The sequence below is a fragment of the Ochlerotatus camptorhynchus genome, unplaced genomic scaffold, assembly GCF_037179485.1.
Source record: "Ochlerotatus camptorhynchus isolate MF236.1 unplaced genomic scaffold, CSIRO-AGI_Acam_v1.1 ptg000299l, whole genome shotgun sequence".
NCBI lineage: Eukaryota > Metazoa > Arthropoda > Insecta > Diptera > Culicidae > Ochlerotatus > Ochlerotatus camptorhynchus.
Window position 1 is genome coordinate 651,134 of NW_027040787.1, and position 19,135 is coordinate 670,268.

The window sequence follows — 19,135 nt, forward strand, 5'->3', positions numbered from 1 at the left end:
AGAGCCGGGATCAACCCGAGTTCCCGGAAAAGTAGGAAATGCCACTATCTACCGACATAATTTTACACTTTACTTAACGTATATTACTGGAAATTGATAGTACTAAGTATATATGGTGTAAAGACACCATATACGCCCTCAGGGAAACTCTACTGGCCTAAAAGAGGATCCGGAACGACCGATAAAGTGGCCACATTATAAAAATTGTCCTAGAACCTTGCGGTTTATTCTATATTGTTCAGAATCAAGAGATCACAGCGCATTTAACTTGGAATAAATATTTTGGAATATAGTGGCCGTATCCTGGTTTCCCGGATAATCTGTATTGACCGATAAAGTGGCCACATTATAAAAATGATCCTAGAACCTTGCGATTTTTTCTAGTTTGTTCAGAATCATGAGATCAAATCGAATTTAACAAAGAATTGAAATTTTGGGGTAAAGCGGCCCTCCGGAGAATCTGGATTGACGACCACCACCAATCGATTCAGCAGAGTTTTTCCTTTGAGAATATGTATAACATGTTGACTGAAATCGTTTGGCAACCAAGATATTCAATTTAGTCGCGGTTTTGTCAGTTTTTGCCCACTGTGCAATGACAACGTTCATCTAGATAAAATTGATGAATAGCAGATTTTTAGCGATGGGACCAATCTTAGATCCATAGGCCAACATTAGAGCCATTTCCCCTAGTAAATACCGAAAAATACAGATTTAAAAAAAATATTTTAAACCGATAAGTTTGAAAGCAATCTGGCAACGCTGGCTTATTGCGTGTTCTCAACTTAGTGTTCTAGATGCACTTCCACAGTTATTAATTGAGAGCTTTCGATGCCTGTACCATTTTTAGTACAATTGTGCGGCAAGTACAATCATACTCTATGCCCAGGGAGGTCGAGAAATTTTCCAACCCGAAAAATTCCTAGACCGGACCGGGAATTGAACCCAGCCACCTCCAGCATGGTCTTGCTTTGTAGCTGCGCCTTTTGCGACTGAGCTAAGGGAGGCCCCAAAAACAGCGCTTCCACCCAGGCATGGAAAATCATTTGCATTCATTTCGTGCATTCATTTACATTCATTTGCCCCTAACTTTTTTCATTAACAGAATTCTGCAAAATAATGTATGGAACTTTTGTAGGTTTTATTCTTAACTACAACTTTTGTTAACAACTCAAACATGTATCTCTTATGCATGATGAACCAGAGCGAACAGAAGCCACTACTGTTTTTCAATGAATGTATTTTACATTCACTGAAAAACAGTAACAAGTTCGACCTGCTCTAATTCGTGATGCATATATGATACAGATTTGAGTTATGGGCAATTGTAGCTAATAACAAAACCTACTAAAGCTCTATATATAATTTTGCAGAATACTGTTGATGAAAAAAGTAAGAGGCAAATGAATGTAAATGATTTTCCATGCCTGCTTCAACCTACTAAATTCTGCAAGTTAATTTCATCTCAATAGTTGCAACATCACAAGAGTAAAACTTCACAGAGAAGCTAATTTTCAGAGATAACCAGGTTTATAATGACGACCTAGAATACTCAATAAAGCCACTCTATGATGCAATGCTGCTAGTGCTACTCCAAGAAACCAAAAAATAAAAAGTTTATTCTCATTAAGTTGTTTCTCTGACCTAATCGGGCTGTTAAGAACACAAGAAATACCAGTATTCAGAAAATATTCATCCATTACACTCAAAAGTTTAATTGCTGTTAACAAATGTCGTGATTTTTTTTAGATACATAGACCCACCGTGTTTTATAGAAAATTTACCCCGTAGATTTTAATTTAAATGTCGTTACATAAAAATGCTCCAATGACTATTATGAATGTGAAATAATTCGGGCGTTTATGGGTTAATTTTGGGATACGTTTTTTAATTGCTCTATGCTTAAGATATTGCGCTATGACTGGAATATTTTAATTATTTTATCGTCTGTGATTTTGCTTTTTTTTTAAATCCAGGATTTTGATTTGAAAGTTTGTTTTACTGCGGCAGAGAGCTGGTAGTGCTGATGCGATATAATAGTAGTGACTTTAGTGAATAAAATTACGGAAATAGTGACCAAATAGTGACTTGTAAATATGGTAACTTAGAAATTCAAGTACGGTATGATATTGAAATAAACTTTTTATGTCATCGAACTTAAAATCAAATTTCATAAATTCCACTAATTTAATCGAATCTCACAACGGAATCTCATGCGAAATGTTTTTGAAGTGATTTGAATAATTTACTTTTGCTTACGTTATACATGATGCCTAGCAAATAGTAATTCCCATTTTTTTTATGAGCTTGAATTTGATTTTGCGTTCGAAATGCTTAAAACTTTGATATATCTACTTTGATAATTCGCTAAGAACTTTTCACCACAGAATTTCTTCAGAATGATCTCAAGAACTTTATTAGAATAATTTCCCTTCTCTTAAACTTAGAGACAAATAAGCTTTTACAAAAAAATATTGCATTCTTGAAATTCTTTACAGAACAATCAACAAAATTCTTGAAAATATATTATTTTCGTAGTTTAAAATGCTTAACATCAAATATCAGAATTAAAGTGGACATTTTGTACGATAGATGAGGAGATGAAAGTAAAGAGTTGATAGTTCCGTTATAGTAAGGCAGTGTGAAATTTGTATATTGAAAGTAGAAAGCAAACAAAGGACAATTTTGAGGAAGGTACGAATCGAGTAGAGCATCTCCTTTACCAAGCTCATCCGTTAATGAGGGATGGCGAGGGGTGTTTCCCCTGCCACCACTGACAAAAGAGATGATCGCCGATTTGCTCATGTACCTTCGATGTGCGGAAACAGTTCTATCAATTGTTTCACACTCAAGTCGCCATCTGACGTAAACAACTACCCGTTTCGTACCTTTCTCAAAATTGTCCTTGCTCGCTTTCTATTTTTTATATACAATTTTTCCACTGCCATACTATAACGGAGCTATCAACTCTATAATTTAATGTTCTCATCTATCGTATAAAATCTGCATGTCAAGTCTGATATTCGACGTTAAGCATTTCCGACTATGTAAATCGTTAAATTCACGCATGAAGTAATAACACATGATTAGTTAAAGTAGATTATTTTCGATTTTTTATTGATTCTTCTAGGAACTTCCTGAAGGACTACTTCCAGAAATCTATTTTAAATTTATTTGAATGCTCCTTAGAATTTCCATGCAGTAAACGTCAGAAGTTTAATAAATTTCTAATTAGAATAATCTTGGACTTCTCCTTTGCTTTCATTCGCCTCAAAATTCCCATCGTATTTCCTCCGAATTCTCAAAACAAAAATCCACCACGGAATAACTTTGAAACTCTTATCAGAATTCCTTTGAGATTGAACCCTCAAAATTTGATTTCATTGGAATTTTTCTCGGAATTTATTTCGAACTCTTTAGAATTCTTTTAGAACTATCCGTAGAGACCATCTTTGGAGTTCACGGGATTTTCATGGAATTTTCATCAAAGCTCCCTTGGGCAAAATTTCAGAACTAATTTTGAATTATTATTAAAATTCTTATTAGAATCCTCATCCAATCATCATAGAATTCTTGTCAGAACTCTCGATAAAATGCACTCTCAATTATATTGGAATTATTTCCAAAATTCTTCTGGAGCTGAATTTTGCGTCTCTAATAATTTAAACAATAATCAAAAACGATGCTCGTATGTGTTAAGCCAAGTTCAACTGTATAGGTAAACCTGGCTTAAGATTTAAGCGGAGATGAAGAAATCGGTCCTCAGAACACTTAATTTTACATTAGACGTTCATAGTCTGTACTTTGGTATTCTTCTCTGATATATCTTGGTGTCATCCCTAGAATCCTTTAAATTCTATTAAAATTTACTTTGGATGTTTTAAAGTTCTTTATTATGCTTGAAAGACTTTTGAAAATCTATCACAGACAAATACCTTTGGAAAGTTTCCAAGGTTTACAGGAAGAAACGAGAGGTATATTTTCCCCAATTTTTAATCGAAATTGAAGGCATTTCCCTATAGTTTTCCTGGTGTTCTAAAGTTTTGCGGTTCACTTGTCACCCTGGTCAAAATTTTAGATTTTTTAACAGATATGTATATTTTGTTAAAACTACTGTAGACTTTCTTAGTGCCAAGTACTTAATTTCAACATTTTGTTGATTTTTTTTTTTAAATTTTGCTCTATTTTAGTAGTGTAAAGTGACTTTAGCGACTATTTTTAAGGAATTAGTGACTTTTTGGTGTAAAAAGTGACTTTTTAGTGACTGGATTCAAAATAGTGACCAAGTCACTAAAAAGTGACCTGCTACCAACCCTGCTGTGGGCCTTGATTTTTCCCATATTCCAAAACCCTAATTAAGCTGTTTCCAAGTCCGATAAATTTCAAATTACCCGAAACCTTGATTTTTGTTTTAAAAGTGGGGTCTTAAACAAAACTAAATAAGATTTTTTTTTTGTCTAAATATCGTGAGTACAAAACCTTGTAAATCTTTCTCTGGTCCGCAAATCGTCGAAACTCATATGATCTAGAATCTTGGATTCAATAAAAAGAAGTCCGCAATCTTCAAATTTTTCTCAGACGTCATTTTGATTGGAAGTGATGGTTTTAAGTTATGATTTGTTGAAAAACATCCGGCATATTGAAGTTTTTTTTCTGTTATGATTGACCATAGCAAACAATTATGCAAAATAGCATGCAATTTTGAGAAGGTCGAGTCTGAAATTCATTTTTTGTTTTTGCTATTTGGCTTGAAAATGCTCCACAGTGTTGTAGATTTTGGCCTTGCAACCGGAAACGCTGCCCCACATTGCATTTTAAAGCTGTTTAGAGTTTAAAAACAAAACAATGGTCTTTGCTGATGACATCAAGTCCAGAATTAATCGGTTGACAGTTAATTACAACTGAACGAATTTAGAAAACTTTTGAGATCTGAAGCTTGCGAATAAGTCCGGTAGGCTTGAGTATAAACCCAGAAAAATTCGGATGCAAGTCCATGGTAGCTCAACGGATTCTGCAATCAAGGCTCAACAAATGATATGAAGCTTGAAATAAATTCTAAATATTCGTGGAGTCTAGTTCTGCACCCCCTTAAATTTTAAATATATCACATAAAACCAAGGTGATCTGCAAAGCCAATACTAAGCATCGCCAGGGCCCCTTGGAATTTTAAGACCTTGTAATCACTTACGAGTACAACAGCTGCCACTAGTTTCCCACCAAGGACCAACGCACAACAACCAAACAACTTCAATCGAGCAGCATAGTTCTTCGCCGTTTCCTCCTTTCCACCTGTACTTAAAAACTGTTGTTTACAACCAACGCTTTCCAAAACTGGGCCACACCGATGCATAACTAATTAATCCACCCATCACCATACCCATCATCATCGTCACTCGATGGATGCATTGTGAAAGTTGTGGCCACTTTTTTGCCGACCTCCTCCTCCCTCCCCCCATCAATTTCCCGCGAGCATAATACAATCGAGGGGTAAATTGCGGGGTACCAACTTCTATTAATAGCGCACCGGCAACAGCACGATAGGCGCTGTACAACACCTTGTCCGATCCATCAATTGGACCAGTTTCCTCCCCTTATCGGTCGCACCCCTCCCACCCAGATATCAATCAATCAAAACACAAAAGGCCCACTCGGAAACGAGATATGATAATCGATGATGATGATGATGATGTAACATGCACAGATTGATTATTGTAAAACATAAAATCAGGTTGATCGGCAGCAGCAAATTAGTCCCAAACTGGCAAAATACAGAGAGGTACCGTTGTTTGCGGATGGAGTGTTATTTTATCTGGATTCCTGGGTACCTGTTTTCCGGTAATGAAGATTCCATTTGTGGTCGGTATTCGTACTACCAGGCAGCCAGGAATTGGTCTCAAGGAATACCGACCAAAGCTCCGTCCGCAATCAACGGTACCTCTCTGTACGTTGACACACCGCGCTGCACCGGTTCAACAAACGACGCTGGCTCGTTGTGTAATCGACTCACACACGCACGCACAGTTTTCGAGGTTAGGTAAGTTTCTGAATTTGCAAACCGCGACTTTCGCTGACCGAGTCTTCTGTGTTCCGATGACATTTGCAGTTTTACTCTTGTTTTGCATTAATTAACTACGAACTACTAGGTTTCGGTTCGTTGCAACTCGACCAGAAGCTGCCACTTTCCAGTCAACTCAAGAAGAAAAAAATATATCGAGGAAAAGGTAAACTTCAAACAGGGGAAAAAAACAGACGGCGAAACTCGTTTCATTCACCGTGATTTTTGCAGTGTGCCACTTTGGACAATAGTGATTCACAGAAGAAGATGAAAAAAAATGTCTGTCGATGTAGGATGCAGGTAGATGTCATCCTTAAGAATTCCTGCTTTTATGGATTCCCATTGAAAAAAAAATTAAAGCGCAAAAGAACCGATGAAAGGTACACCACCTTCGATTCGGTTCGGTGGTCCCCGAAATGGGATAAGTTATTGTCGGTCGTTGTCGGTCGGTGTGAATCCTTGGAAAAGCAGGAAATTTCCCCGGAGGGTATTTGTTCGCCTGTGATGTGATACCGGGCGGCGATCGGACGGTGATTGGTAGCCAGCAGCAGCAACCGAAACAGGAAATCGTAACGGCAGAATCGTAAAACAGATGAAAGCTGGTTTTCGGAATGGCAGCGGCGGCGGCAGTAACGGCAGTAAGAACACTATGAGCGAGGCAGCAACTTGGATACAATGTAGTGGATGTAACAGTACAGGGAGGGGACAAATGTGTACACCGTAGGAAGGCAGAGTTTAATTTGGAACTTTAAGACTGTTGATAAATAGTGACGATGGTTTCTGGATTTGCTGTGTGCATTATTGTTGTGCTGGGAATTTTTAGTAACATATCGAGTTTTATAGAAAGTTGTCTGATTTAAGCAAAAACATTAGCAAGAAACTCAGGTAACAATTTGATGCTTAACAAGTGTTGTTTAATCGATTTTAATTCAGACTTAGTTTGAATAATTGTTGTACGTAGACCACGTTAACCTTTGTTCAGCTTTTAAACATCTAAATCTGGTGATTTAAATCAGCCAAAATTTATCAGTTATATAAATTGTAAGCTTTTCCAACCCTTGTTCAGCCTTTTAATTTTATTCAGAAAAAATAATAATGGAAGACCGCTTCATATTTTTATGAGACTCCAACAAGGTGCTGGCTAATTGGATTTACATATTTATATTGTTACTAGCTGAGTGTGCCCGGCCTTTCTCGGAATTCAATATTCGCTTGAGCTTATGCGCCGGTTAAAAAAAAGCATGCTATATTGTACGTAGTCCCCTCTCCCTCTTACCTAAGGGGCTACCCTCTATGACCACCACATGCCATATTTGGTCCAATTTCTGGATTAGTTCTCGAGATATGCAGAAATTTCTTTTTCATTTATATGAGGGGGTGGTGTCTCTAACCATCATAAGAACCTTTCCCGGCCCCGAAAACCCCTGCATAAAAGGCCGGAAATGGAACGAGTGACACTGACTATATTTAACCAATTAGGTTATCAAAATATTTGTAGTGCATTGCTGATTTGTGGAATAGTGTTAAGCTTAAATGAGGCTTGTTCATTCTTTAGATCAGCTAACTTATTGAGATTGAATTATGGGGAAACAATCAGCTTCATACGCTACTAATCAGCCTGCTTTTAATCAGCTTTGTACACCTTAAACACAATCATGGGGCCTCATAGCCTAGTCAGAAAAGGCACGGTATTATCAAGCCGGACGCGGCGGGTTCGATTCCCGGTTCGGTCGAGGGAATCTTTCGGGTTGGAAATTTTCTCGACTTCCCTTGGCTTAGAATATCATTGTGCTTGCCACACAATATATAAATTCATGCATTGGCATCGAAAGCTCTCAATTAATAACTGTGGAAGTGCATTTAGAACACTAAGTTGAGAGCACGCAATAAGCTAATATGCGCTAAGCAATAAGCTTGAAAATGCAAATAAGAAGAAAAAGACACCTTAAATCAACCAATAATCAGCTTCTGATCTTACTGTTCAGCTTGAATTGTTACTTGGAAATGCACGTGTATTTTTTTTTTTTTTGCTTATCAATATTCAACAAAATAAGACCCTCAAGATTTGGAATCTGAATAATTCTTTCCGTGATACTAGACCAAAACCGATTTCGTTTTGGAATGAGAGTTTCAAAATGATTATCGAAGTCACGGGCTTTGAAAATGTTTTGAAATTCCCTTCAGAATCTAGGAAATTTGCTGCATAATCTTGGACTCGAAAATAAACTAGAACGAAAATATCGCAGGCTTGCGAAATCTATTTGATACCTATCCTAAATTAAGTTTTCTGAAAATGTTGTAGAAAAATTACAAAATCCCGGATTTGAACAGAATTTTTTTAACGTTTCATATTTTGGTCTCATTTCAAGATCGTTAGCTTAGCAAACTTCTCAAGTTTCTGCAGGTAAAGTTTATTTCTGAATTTCGGTCATAACGCAATGTTTCCAGAAATTCTCCACAGAACACTCCAAAAAATGCTTGGAATTCACCCTAAGATTCTCTTCCGATTTTTAGTGATGCTCCCAAAAATTCGTTGAAATTTCATACTATAATTCTATTTAAAATTCGTATGAATTCTCCTGGAAGCCTCTGTTGGGTCAGTCGGTAAAGGCGCAGATATAAAGCAGGACCATGCTGGAGGTGCCTGGGGTCGATTCCCGGTCCAGTCTAGGAATTTGTTGGGTAGGCAAATGTATCGACTTCCCAGGGCATAGAGTATGATTGTACTTGCCAGACAATTATACTAATGCAAACATGGTACAGGCATCGATAGCTCCCAATGCAAATATCTGTGGAAGTGCATCTAGAACTCTAAGTTGAGAACACGCAATAAGCTTGAAATGCGAAGAAGAATTAATTCTTCTGAGAAATGCCATGCATCTTAAATTCTGCACATGGGCAGAATTATCTTGGAATTCTCTTTTGAGCGCTTTCAATAACTCGCTTGGAATTCTCTAAAATATCTTTTCAGAATGCTTCTAAGGACCATCCTCGGAGTTCCTATAAAACTCTTCTTAGAATCTATTTGAAATGTGTGGTGTGTACCATCAAAATTCGAGTTCCCTGATATTCTTCTTGGGATTTTCATGGAATTATCCTCACAACTTCCATGGAATTTGCCCCAGATTGCTTTTTAAACTACCCTCAGAATGCAATACCCTTGGAATTCTTGGAATATCCTTATCACTGAAACTCTCCTAAATAAACTCCTTAGACATTTTTGACGTAGGATTACGTCTTTCGGCAACAGATTGGGGGTGCAATTTCTAAAAACCAAAATTAACCGCATTACGAAAAGTGGTCAGGTTTTGACCACATATAACTCTGTCAATAGCGGATGGATTTTAATTCCTAACAACCAATCGATTAGAAATTTTGCTACAAGTCTTGTCAAGTCTTTCAGCTTGAGAAACATGAATGGCAACCATTTACTCCAGGCCCGTATTCAGTTGAACATTATGAATGCAAAATCAGTAATCACATTGATTTCATTGAAAGCAGGATAAGTTTTCCGTTGCTGTGTTAACCGTTAAGTCAACCAAAATGAGATCAACTGGAGTATTCAAAATAAGTTACATCATAACAGCAAATTTTGATTTCAATTTGATCTTCAGCTTTGCTCGGGTGGTGGGAAAAGTTCTCACTAGATATACATGATTCCTTGGGTTCTGAAAATTTCTGTTAACAACTCAATTCTGAAAGGTCTTCACAAACCTTCTGACGTCCCTGAAGTTTTGTTTCTGTTCTCCGGTAAAATTTCTTTAAAGATCAACAATCTTTCCTGACACTCTGCAAATGTCTCGGTAGTTCTACAGATTTCTTTGAAGTTATGTGTGTTCTTCAGAAGTTCTGCAAATTTTCCTAAAAATCTACAAAGTTCCTGAATTCCTGAAGATTTAAGATCCTTGAAGATCAACAATTATCTCTGATGTTCACAAAATTTCTAATAATCTACAAACTTCTCGAAAGTTCTGTAATTTTCTCTGCAGATTTTCATGATTCAATGAATATCTGCAAATATCTCTGAACATCTATACAATTTTCTAAAGAATTAAAAGATTATCTAGAAATTTTTGAGCTTTCCGGAAGTTTTAGGAAGTATTCTAAAGTTTTTCTAATTTTTCTGAAGCTGTGCAAATATCTCCAAAGATCAGCGAACTTACCTGAAGTTCTGTAAACGTCTTTAAAATTTCAAGAACCGCAGTAAAATTCTGAAAATTTATTTAAAAATCTGCTAATTTTTGAGTAGATTTACGATCTACCCTCTGAACTTTTCTGAAGTTCCTAAAATTTATTTCAAATTCTGTAAAGTTTTCTGAAGTACTGTATTTCTACTCCAAAGATCTACGAACTGCCCTGAAGTTCAATAAATTTCACAGTAGATCTCCGAACTTTTCTAAAGTTCTTTAAATTTCTTTGTGGATTCTTGATCTAAAGATCGGCGAACTTTCCCGAAGATCTGTGAGTTTTGCTGGAGTTTTGCAAATTTTTCTTAAAACGTGCGAACTTTCTGACGTTCTACAGACTTCTCTTAAGGTCTACGGACTTCTCTGAATAGATCTATCTATTTCCGACTTCCATGGAGTTCTGCAAAATATTGTACTTTTGTACTTCGCTGCTATTTGTTTTTGGAATTGAGGTGCGAATTTTTCTGAAGATCTCACATTTATGTGAAAGTGTGAAACTTTCTGTCAAATTCCTGCAAATATCTTTAAAGTTCCGTAAAGTTGTCTTAAGCTCCGTAGCTCTATTCCTAAGATCTACAAAAAAAAACTTGAGGCTCCATAAATTTCTTAGTAGATCTGCAAACTTCTCTGATGTTTTGTAAATTCCTCTCGGGTTACCCTGAAGATTTGAAAATTTCCTTGAAGATTACCTAAAGTTGACAAAATTTATCTGAAAATATTTGAGCTTCTTTGAAGTTTTAAATGTCTCTCTCAAGATCTACAAATTTTCCTGAAATCGTGTAAATATTTTTTTTTTTAATCGCCGAACTTCCCTGAAGTTCTGCAATTTTTACTGAAGATCAATTAATATTTCTGAGATTCTTGTGATTTTTTCAGAAGTCCAGTATTTTTTTTTTTTCAAAGTTCTGTAGCTTTGTTCTGAAGATCTACGAACTTTTCTGATGTTGTATAAAGTTTCGAGGATCTCCAAACTTCTGTGAAATACTTTATATTTCACTGTAGATTCATGGACTTGTCTGAAGTTATGCAAATTTCCCTGAAGATTGATTTGAAACTATTTTTGCTTGCTTGAAGTTTTGAAAATTTCTTTGAGCATTTATCTGAAGATCTACGACCTCTCTTGTGATTTTGTTTTTATGAATTTCTGTTAATTACTTTTAATTTGTTTGTAGTGCTGTTCTCACGATCTACAAATTTCTCAGTAGATCTTCGACCCTCTCTGAAGCTCAAAAAAATTCTATGTAGGCTCTCAGACCTGCTGTCTGGCATGCTTATTCTTATACAATACATGCTTCGTATGCTTCCTTTTGACGGTTGCCGGTCTCTCTTTTTCGGCTGTTTCCTTTTTACGACGATTTTGATCCTCCACATACAAATCAGCGAAGAGCGAGCGTGACAAGACTCTCTGAATGAACTTGTCTCGTTCGCACACGTTGTCTTAGCTGTCAGATGCTTGTCAAGTTCAGTGTCCTTAAGAAAAGTTTCGAGAAACTGAACGAAAAACTTTTTTTGAATTACGAATGAAGTGATAATTGGAAAATTCTCTAAGTGGAACCGAAATTCCCTGAAAATTCCAGGTTTTCCAGGTTTTTCCAGGTAGTGGACACCCTGTTTTAATCAGCTGAAAGCTTAACAGTTATAAAAATTATAAGCTTCTCCAACCCTTGTTCAGCCTTCTAATTTTATTTAGAAAAAATAATAATGGAAGACCGCTTCATATCTTATAAATTTTAAGAGACTACAACAAGGTGCTGCCTAATTGGATTTACATATTTAGGTATGTTGTTATTATAAGTCTAAAAATTAACTTTTCATTTCGGGATTCGAACCGTCAGTCGCTGATTCACAGGAAAATCAATCATACCTACTGGACCACTTAAGCATATGTGTGGCAAAATGTATGATCATTAACTTGAAACACGTCAAATTGCAGTTGAATAACAGCAACCGGAAGAGTAAGGGAAATGTCTCTAATGTTGGCCTATGGATCTAAGATTGGGCCCATCGCTAAAAATCTGCTATTTATCAATTTTATCTAGCTGAACGCGTCATTGGGACGGTACTAAGTGATATTTTTGGTCACTATTGAAAATTTAGTCGATTGCTGAATTTATGTATGGGCCCAAATTAGGGGCATTAAGGCCGACATTACATCCATTTCCCCTATTATACAGCAATGCAGAATTGTAAACAACAACTGGTGACAGTAAAACATTCCTCTCATTTTCAAGTGTAGCTAACACAATGGAGACACAAGTGCACGATTTATTTCGATGGTCATGTGGAAGCTATTCCCTAAGAATTACAGTTTTATTTTTCAGGAAAAAAAATTAAATTCCCGAGGATTCTCGGTTTTCCAGGTGTTTCTATGTTTTTCAGGGTAGTAGAAAAATGGTGCTAGCAAAATATTACAATACATTTTTTTAAGGATATTCGAAGGATCATTCTAGTGACATTTACAACATAATTTACGTTCCCAATTTCTGTTAAGACATGCTGATCTATTAATAGATCACTGGGCGTTAATGGGTTAATTCATTATTAGTCGCTTTTACATCTTTGTCACGTTATTGTTTTCATCTAAATGGCCAAGCGATAAATTTTGGGAGTGGAAGACAAGATTTCTTCAAATCAATTCATGCAATGCTTGCTGAAAAAACAGCATTCTTTTTCATGATTCAAAATCAGTAAAGAGAATGAAAGTTTATGACAAACGGGATCCTCAAGTAATTAATAAGCCAAAGAACTCCATCAACCCATAGATCCAGTTCACGAAGCGCCAACTGAACCATTGAAACTAGAGTTCCTTCAAACCCGCGAATCAACTAGCCCAATTCCCGAAGAAAAAAAAATCACCATCAATTAACGCCTCAAAAAACTGTTCCCCATCGAGGGTTCGAAAACCTCCAATTAACCTGACCACCAAACTTGGGGAGGGCAATAACTTCCCGGTGGCTCTTCAAGCTCATTAGCTCGCGCGCTCCGTTGTGTGCGCTAGACGAGACGCTGCTGGGTGAGCGAGCATCGATTAAACATCGTGTAGAACCCTCGTCACACGTGCTCGGAGCGAAGCGCGTGCTCATCAACTGGTAGCCACGAACCAACTCGTCCGAGACGTTCTCCAGGAAATCCAGGGAACAGCAAAAAAACAACAACAAATCCAGAAAACCATCCCATCATCATCAACGAGAGCTACTCTGCCAATGTACTGTTATCTCCGGTCTAACTGTTGTTATCATTGCAGCTCGTCTCGTGTTTTCTCGCGTCGGCTAGGTTTGCTGCCTGATATGAGTACACGTGTACGGGTAGAGGTATTGCACGTTCCTAGCAAATAGGGAACGCTCTACTCTATAGAATTTGAATACCAACTCTGCTCTGCCGTTACTGCCGGGTTGCCATGGATATCAGCCTTCCGAAGACGAACTAAATCGCTTGTAAACATACCAGATTGGACGCAACAATATGAATCATAATCCAATATCTGCACGGTAGATTTCCCAATTGTCTGTCTCCCCGTCTGCTTCAGTTTCACTTGGATGAACTTTGCTGATCTCCAATCTCTTCTTCTCGGATCGTACACTCAGACACAATCGGTAACGAATCAATTGCACAAGGTTCCACAGCTCTCTATTCCTCACTTTATTTTATCGATATTGCTCTTGCTCTTTCACTCCGCCTGTGGAACTGTAACCATAACAATCGTAGCACTACGTAGCCTCTGCAGTACCATAGGCTCTATTGATACTCTTGTTGCACACTTTTCCAAGCGAATCGTACAGCATCCCAAACACTCTGACTGCTGGAAATGACTGCACTTATCCTTCTGTAGTGACTCTATACGGGCCCGATTGTTTACCAATCCACGCGCGCGAACATGTAACAACACACATGAGATGAGTAATTTGCATAACGTTTTTATCTTCTCTTCTTTTTCTTGCTTCACTCAGTGCGATGCATTCTCCAACCACTGGCAAACTCGCCAAAACAATAGGCCATTTTTTAATTATCTCTCTTTCGTACCTCTTCCCGTCTCTTCTGCTTATGCTTCTTCTTCTAATACCTCGTCTTTCACTGATTCAAGCAAAACTCCACAAAAACTAAAAAGTGAAAATCGAAACTTAACACTATCGAACATCGCAACTTTCGCGAATCATCCCAAATTTCACACGCTATCCACGTTGTAGTAGAATTGACACTTCTTCTTATTCTAGTACGTCAGCGAAAAAATACCGCAACATTGAACCCGCAAAACCCGTTTCTGCGCTCGCTGAAAAAAATAACAAAACTGTATGCTAAAACTGTCAAACGGACGAGAACGAACAGCACATAAACGATAATACTGGTAGATGGTATTGGGTCCCCTTTTCAGAGCGTGGTAAAATCGAGAGGAGTATCTGTCTGCCTAAACCCGACAGAGGCTGACCGCAAACTGAAGTTTCTCCCGTACCGTTGTCGTTGTCGTGGTTGCGCGAATGAGAGAGACACAGCGAGAGAGAAAGAGAAAGAAAAAAACCTCAAAAGTTTCTCTCTCTCTCACAGCAGCAAAGTGTCCAACCAAGTGAACTCTCTGCCAACTAGTAGTGTTCAGCTTATCCACCACATAATAATATTATATGCAGCTGAATCAAAGTCAGAAGTAGATCCGAGGAAAAGGACCGCAATAACAATAACAAAACCAAATCACAGCGATACAACAGTGCAACGTCAATGAAACTACTGAACAGAAGAGTAGTGTAGGGAGAATCGGAGAGATGAGCAACTCTATTCTGCGCTCATTTCTCGCGCTTGGTTTCGGAAAAGGCACGTTTTCTGTTGATAGGAAGAGAGCAATAAGAGAGGAAACGATTGTTTGGAAAATCAGCAGATATTCTCCCACAGCAGAGCAGCGCACAGCTGTTTTGCAATCCACGACGGTGAAACAAAATAATGAAGGGGACAAAAAAACGCCAACAACAACAGTACAGAGAGGATGCAGGCGGACAGGCACGGAAAGCAGGTTGCTTTGTGGGATCTTTTTTCCTGATCGTTTTTATGCTGAAGAGATGATGCAGGGTATTGTAATCGAGTTTAGTAGGGGCAATCGCACTTTGTTTGTTACAAGAGGTTATCATCATTAGAGCTTATAAAAATCTAGTCCAATTTTTGAAACTTCGATTATTTCAGGGTGACCAAAACTAAATTCCCGTTTTTTTTCGGGTAGCAACTTATTTTCCCGGTTTTATATAAACTGCTATATCAAGAGCAAATTTTCATTACGTCGAATGTAACAAAGGCAAACAAAGTCGAGCTATCAGTGTCAATCGATTCTCCTGCTATTACACTATATACTGTCCGAATATAGGATCAAATCCCATTTTTAAATTTATTTACCAGTCAAATTGCTTTTTGACGTAATCACCTTCCGATCAAAATAGTTTTCGATGTTACTTAAGTCACCCAATTTCTATGGAGATGCCGTTTGACTTAAGTAACAGCGCTGAGAAACCCGTGAAAAGTGTACGTTCGTCGTTTCGCTTTCTCATTATTAAAGTGAATTGGGAAACGAACTGGGAATTGATGTGTGTTGTGAATGGCTTTTCAGTCTCAACGAAATCAAAATACTGCCAAATAATTTTTGTTCAACGTTTTGGTTCGTTTAGGACCTTCCTCAGGGACTCTAAAATTGTTTATTAACATTTTAGTTGTTTGAAAATGTGTTTTAATAATTTTGCTATTTTTACCAATAATTACAGTTTTTTCGTCTAGATTGGTTCTGTGGATTCTGAAAATGTCCCGAGGCCAGAGTTTCTGTATTCAAAATTTGGCATTTGGTATCCACCCACGCCCTTTCCAATTTTTACGCTCTGGAATTCAGTACACGGCACTAAAATAAAATATAATAGACACAAAATGAAATAGCAGAATTTTGATTTTTTCGTGAGTGAAAATTCATTCACAACACATATCATTTTAAACGCAGAAAACCGGAAAAAACACTACTCTTAAGGATTCTGACACTTTGATAAGAATTGAAGAGGAATTCTAGGGATGATTCGAATGCAATTTTGAGGAGAATTTCGAAAGAATTTAACTAGAAGTTCCAGGTGATTTTGAGAAGTATTTCAAGAAAATTGTAAAGAGAACTTAATGTAATTCCAATGTCGTTCTGAATATACTATTATCAACAATCAATACGAAACTAACGGTTTTAAATTGGCTCACTACTTGACTAGCCTATTGGTCCCAAGCAAACGATTAACGTACCCCATTCTAGTCGACATTCTAGTGCTACACTATGTTTGTTTTGATACGCTATCAAAGTATGACAGATAAAATGAGGGGCTAGTGGATTTTCCTATGTTTCGAGGGGTGAATCGATTAGCTTGGGACCGAAGAGAGTATCAGAGCTGAGCCAAAAAGTTGAGCAAGTTTCTTTTTTTTTTCCTTTGGTTTGTTTTTTTTCCGTCGATCTTGTTTTCCGTGCTGAGCACCAATACTACCGACGTGCCAGGAAGGCAGCTCCCACACCTGGACCCTACCTATCGACCCATCAACTCATGAACCGGGGGTCCAACGGCTTTACTTCCCTTCCGAAGGAAGGCGTGATCAGAGATGTTATGCCTCAGAACATCCCGACGGCGCCGACTGGGATTGAACCCAGGCCTGCTGGGGTGAGAGGTAATCACGCTTAGCAAGTTTCTTCGGGACCTTCTTGTCTTAGAGTTACCTCTATGCTATTATTGCGATTGTGAGTGGAATTTCAGGGAATTCAAAGCAATTTTAATTTCAGGGAGTATTCTACGGGAACTCGTAAGAGAATTCAAAGTGAATAACCAAAACGACAAAAAACACAATGTGGGTATAATATTGGCGTTGCTGCTACTGATTACCTACAGCTAAAAATTTATTGAATATTAATGAATCAATCAATCAATTAAACAAGGAAAATTTTGAGGAGACCCTGAGGGCTTATGGGAATACCGATAATAATTCCAATAAAATCTAATTCTGATCACAGTTCAACAAAATTCAGTTTCAAGGGAATTAATATGAGAATACATAAGTATTTTACGAGGAATTTGAAGCAACTTGCGGGAAGATTCCACAGAAGCGAATTTACAGGGAATTTTTAGCATATTTCCAGACAAATTCTCAGAAGATTTCAATAAAATTCTGAAGAAATGTTTAAAGAAATTCCAGGGAGGTTTACAGGAGAAAAAAATCAAGAAATTATCTTAAGGGTATTGTGGTATTGTGTATTTGAGGAAAATTCTGAGGAATTTTTCCAAGGTTTGTTAAAGAAAATTATTAAGAGAAATTAAAGCAAATTAGCACTATAACGAATTAAGTTTGAAGATAAATGAGGTGTGAATTTTAAGAGGTATATGGACGAAATTTCTAAAGTACTCTACACAGAAGAGACGAACCAGCTCAAAGCTCTTTTCTTTTTTTTTTTTTCTTTTTATATTATAGTCACTTTAACGCTCTTGGGTCATTCGTGACTTGTCCGGGGGTGAGATTTGAACTCGTGACTTTAGCGTGAGAGGTATGGATGCTAACCACTACGCCGGGGTCGCCCCCTAAAAGGCTAAAAGGCTCACGAATAATGGAAAACAAAAAAATTTGCACTTCCCAGATTCATATACATGAAATTTCTGAGATATTATAATTGCGGTGAACCCTGAAACTGCCTCTGAAGACATTTTGGAATGATTCTAAGAAAATTCTGGAGTTATGCTCGAAAGAAACATTTTAATTAATTTATGCAATGATTTTTTTTAAGATCCTGTACCTACACAGAAATTCGAGATTCTAAGACTTCGATTGAGAACAAATTTCAAGATACTGGTTTAAGAAGTTTCCGAACAGTGAGATAGAGTGATTGTCTGAAAGCGTAGTTATAAGATGTGTAAAATATCAAACATGGACAAATCCTAAATACACCGAACGCAAATGCAATATCCCATATATGGAGACATTTTCTAGATTCTGTGACATGAAAAGTTGTTATGATTATATACAAAAATATACGAAATGCCTTATCGGATATCGAAAAACTGCTGGAATTGCAAAGTTTAAAAAATCTCGTGCCTGAGCCTTAGAAATTGTTCAGGATTATCACCGTAATCATACAGGAAAATTAACGGAGGCTTGACAATTTCGAAACTTAGGCATTCAAGATTGTATGTGAAATATTTGGGATATCAGCCCAAAAACTGAATTTGATTAATGTACATTTATAAATGTAGAAAACAATATTTGAAGAATCCAATGAAAATTCACGGATTTTCCTAGTTACTTTGGATTCCCGGTTGATTCCTGGTTTTCCCACTTCAATGGTCACCCTGTTATTTTACCTTGAAATCACCATTAATAATAATTTAGAACGATAAATATACTCTGCATACATCTTTGTAATTCGTTCATTATTTTAAGTTTAAGTTTTTGTATATTTTTCAACATACTTTCACTCCAGATGAGCCACTTTGTAGGATTTCAAAAATAAAAAAAAAATAAAAAAAATCAATTACAGTACACTTTTGATTTTGGCACGGATAGCTTTTGGTTCGTTTTGAAGGTTCTAAAAACTAATAGCGAATGATTTTACTAACCAGGTTGGAACCAGTTTCAACCCAATGCGGAACCGACCTTTTTGTCAGTGCGAATCTCAACATAAGGTAAGTTTTAACAACAAACGAGTAAACTGACGTTTGGCAGAAAACAAGCAGACCCGATCTAGGATGGAACTGACCATTTAAAAAATCGTAACAAAACGTTACTCAAACTGCCGGACATCGGCCATCGAAAAAAAAAATTGAATAGGTAAGTTGACAAAAAGTCAACCAACTGAAGCTTGGATTTTTTTAGGACTAACACTGAACTCATTTGAAATAAGTGTCAAGATCATACTTAT

At 37.1% G+C, this 19,135-nt stretch overlaps 1 protein-coding gene across 3 annotated transcripts in view; it reads right to left on the reverse strand.

Moving 5' to 3' along the window:
* Mob2 (MOB kinase activator 2) overlaps positions 1-19,135 on the reverse strand; it is a 475,874-nt gene that overhangs the window by 280,433 nt on the left and 176,306 nt on the right. Inside the window, exon 1 of one of the 3 annotated variants that reach the window (XM_065228649.1) lies at positions 13,687-14,667. The exons of the other annotated variants lie outside the window; for them this stretch is intronic. The gene's annotated coding sequence lies outside the window, so the exon portion shown is untranslated. Of the gene's footprint in view, positions 1-13,686; positions 14,668-19,135 lie in introns of those variants that run through there. 3 annotated transcript variants of the gene reach the window in all.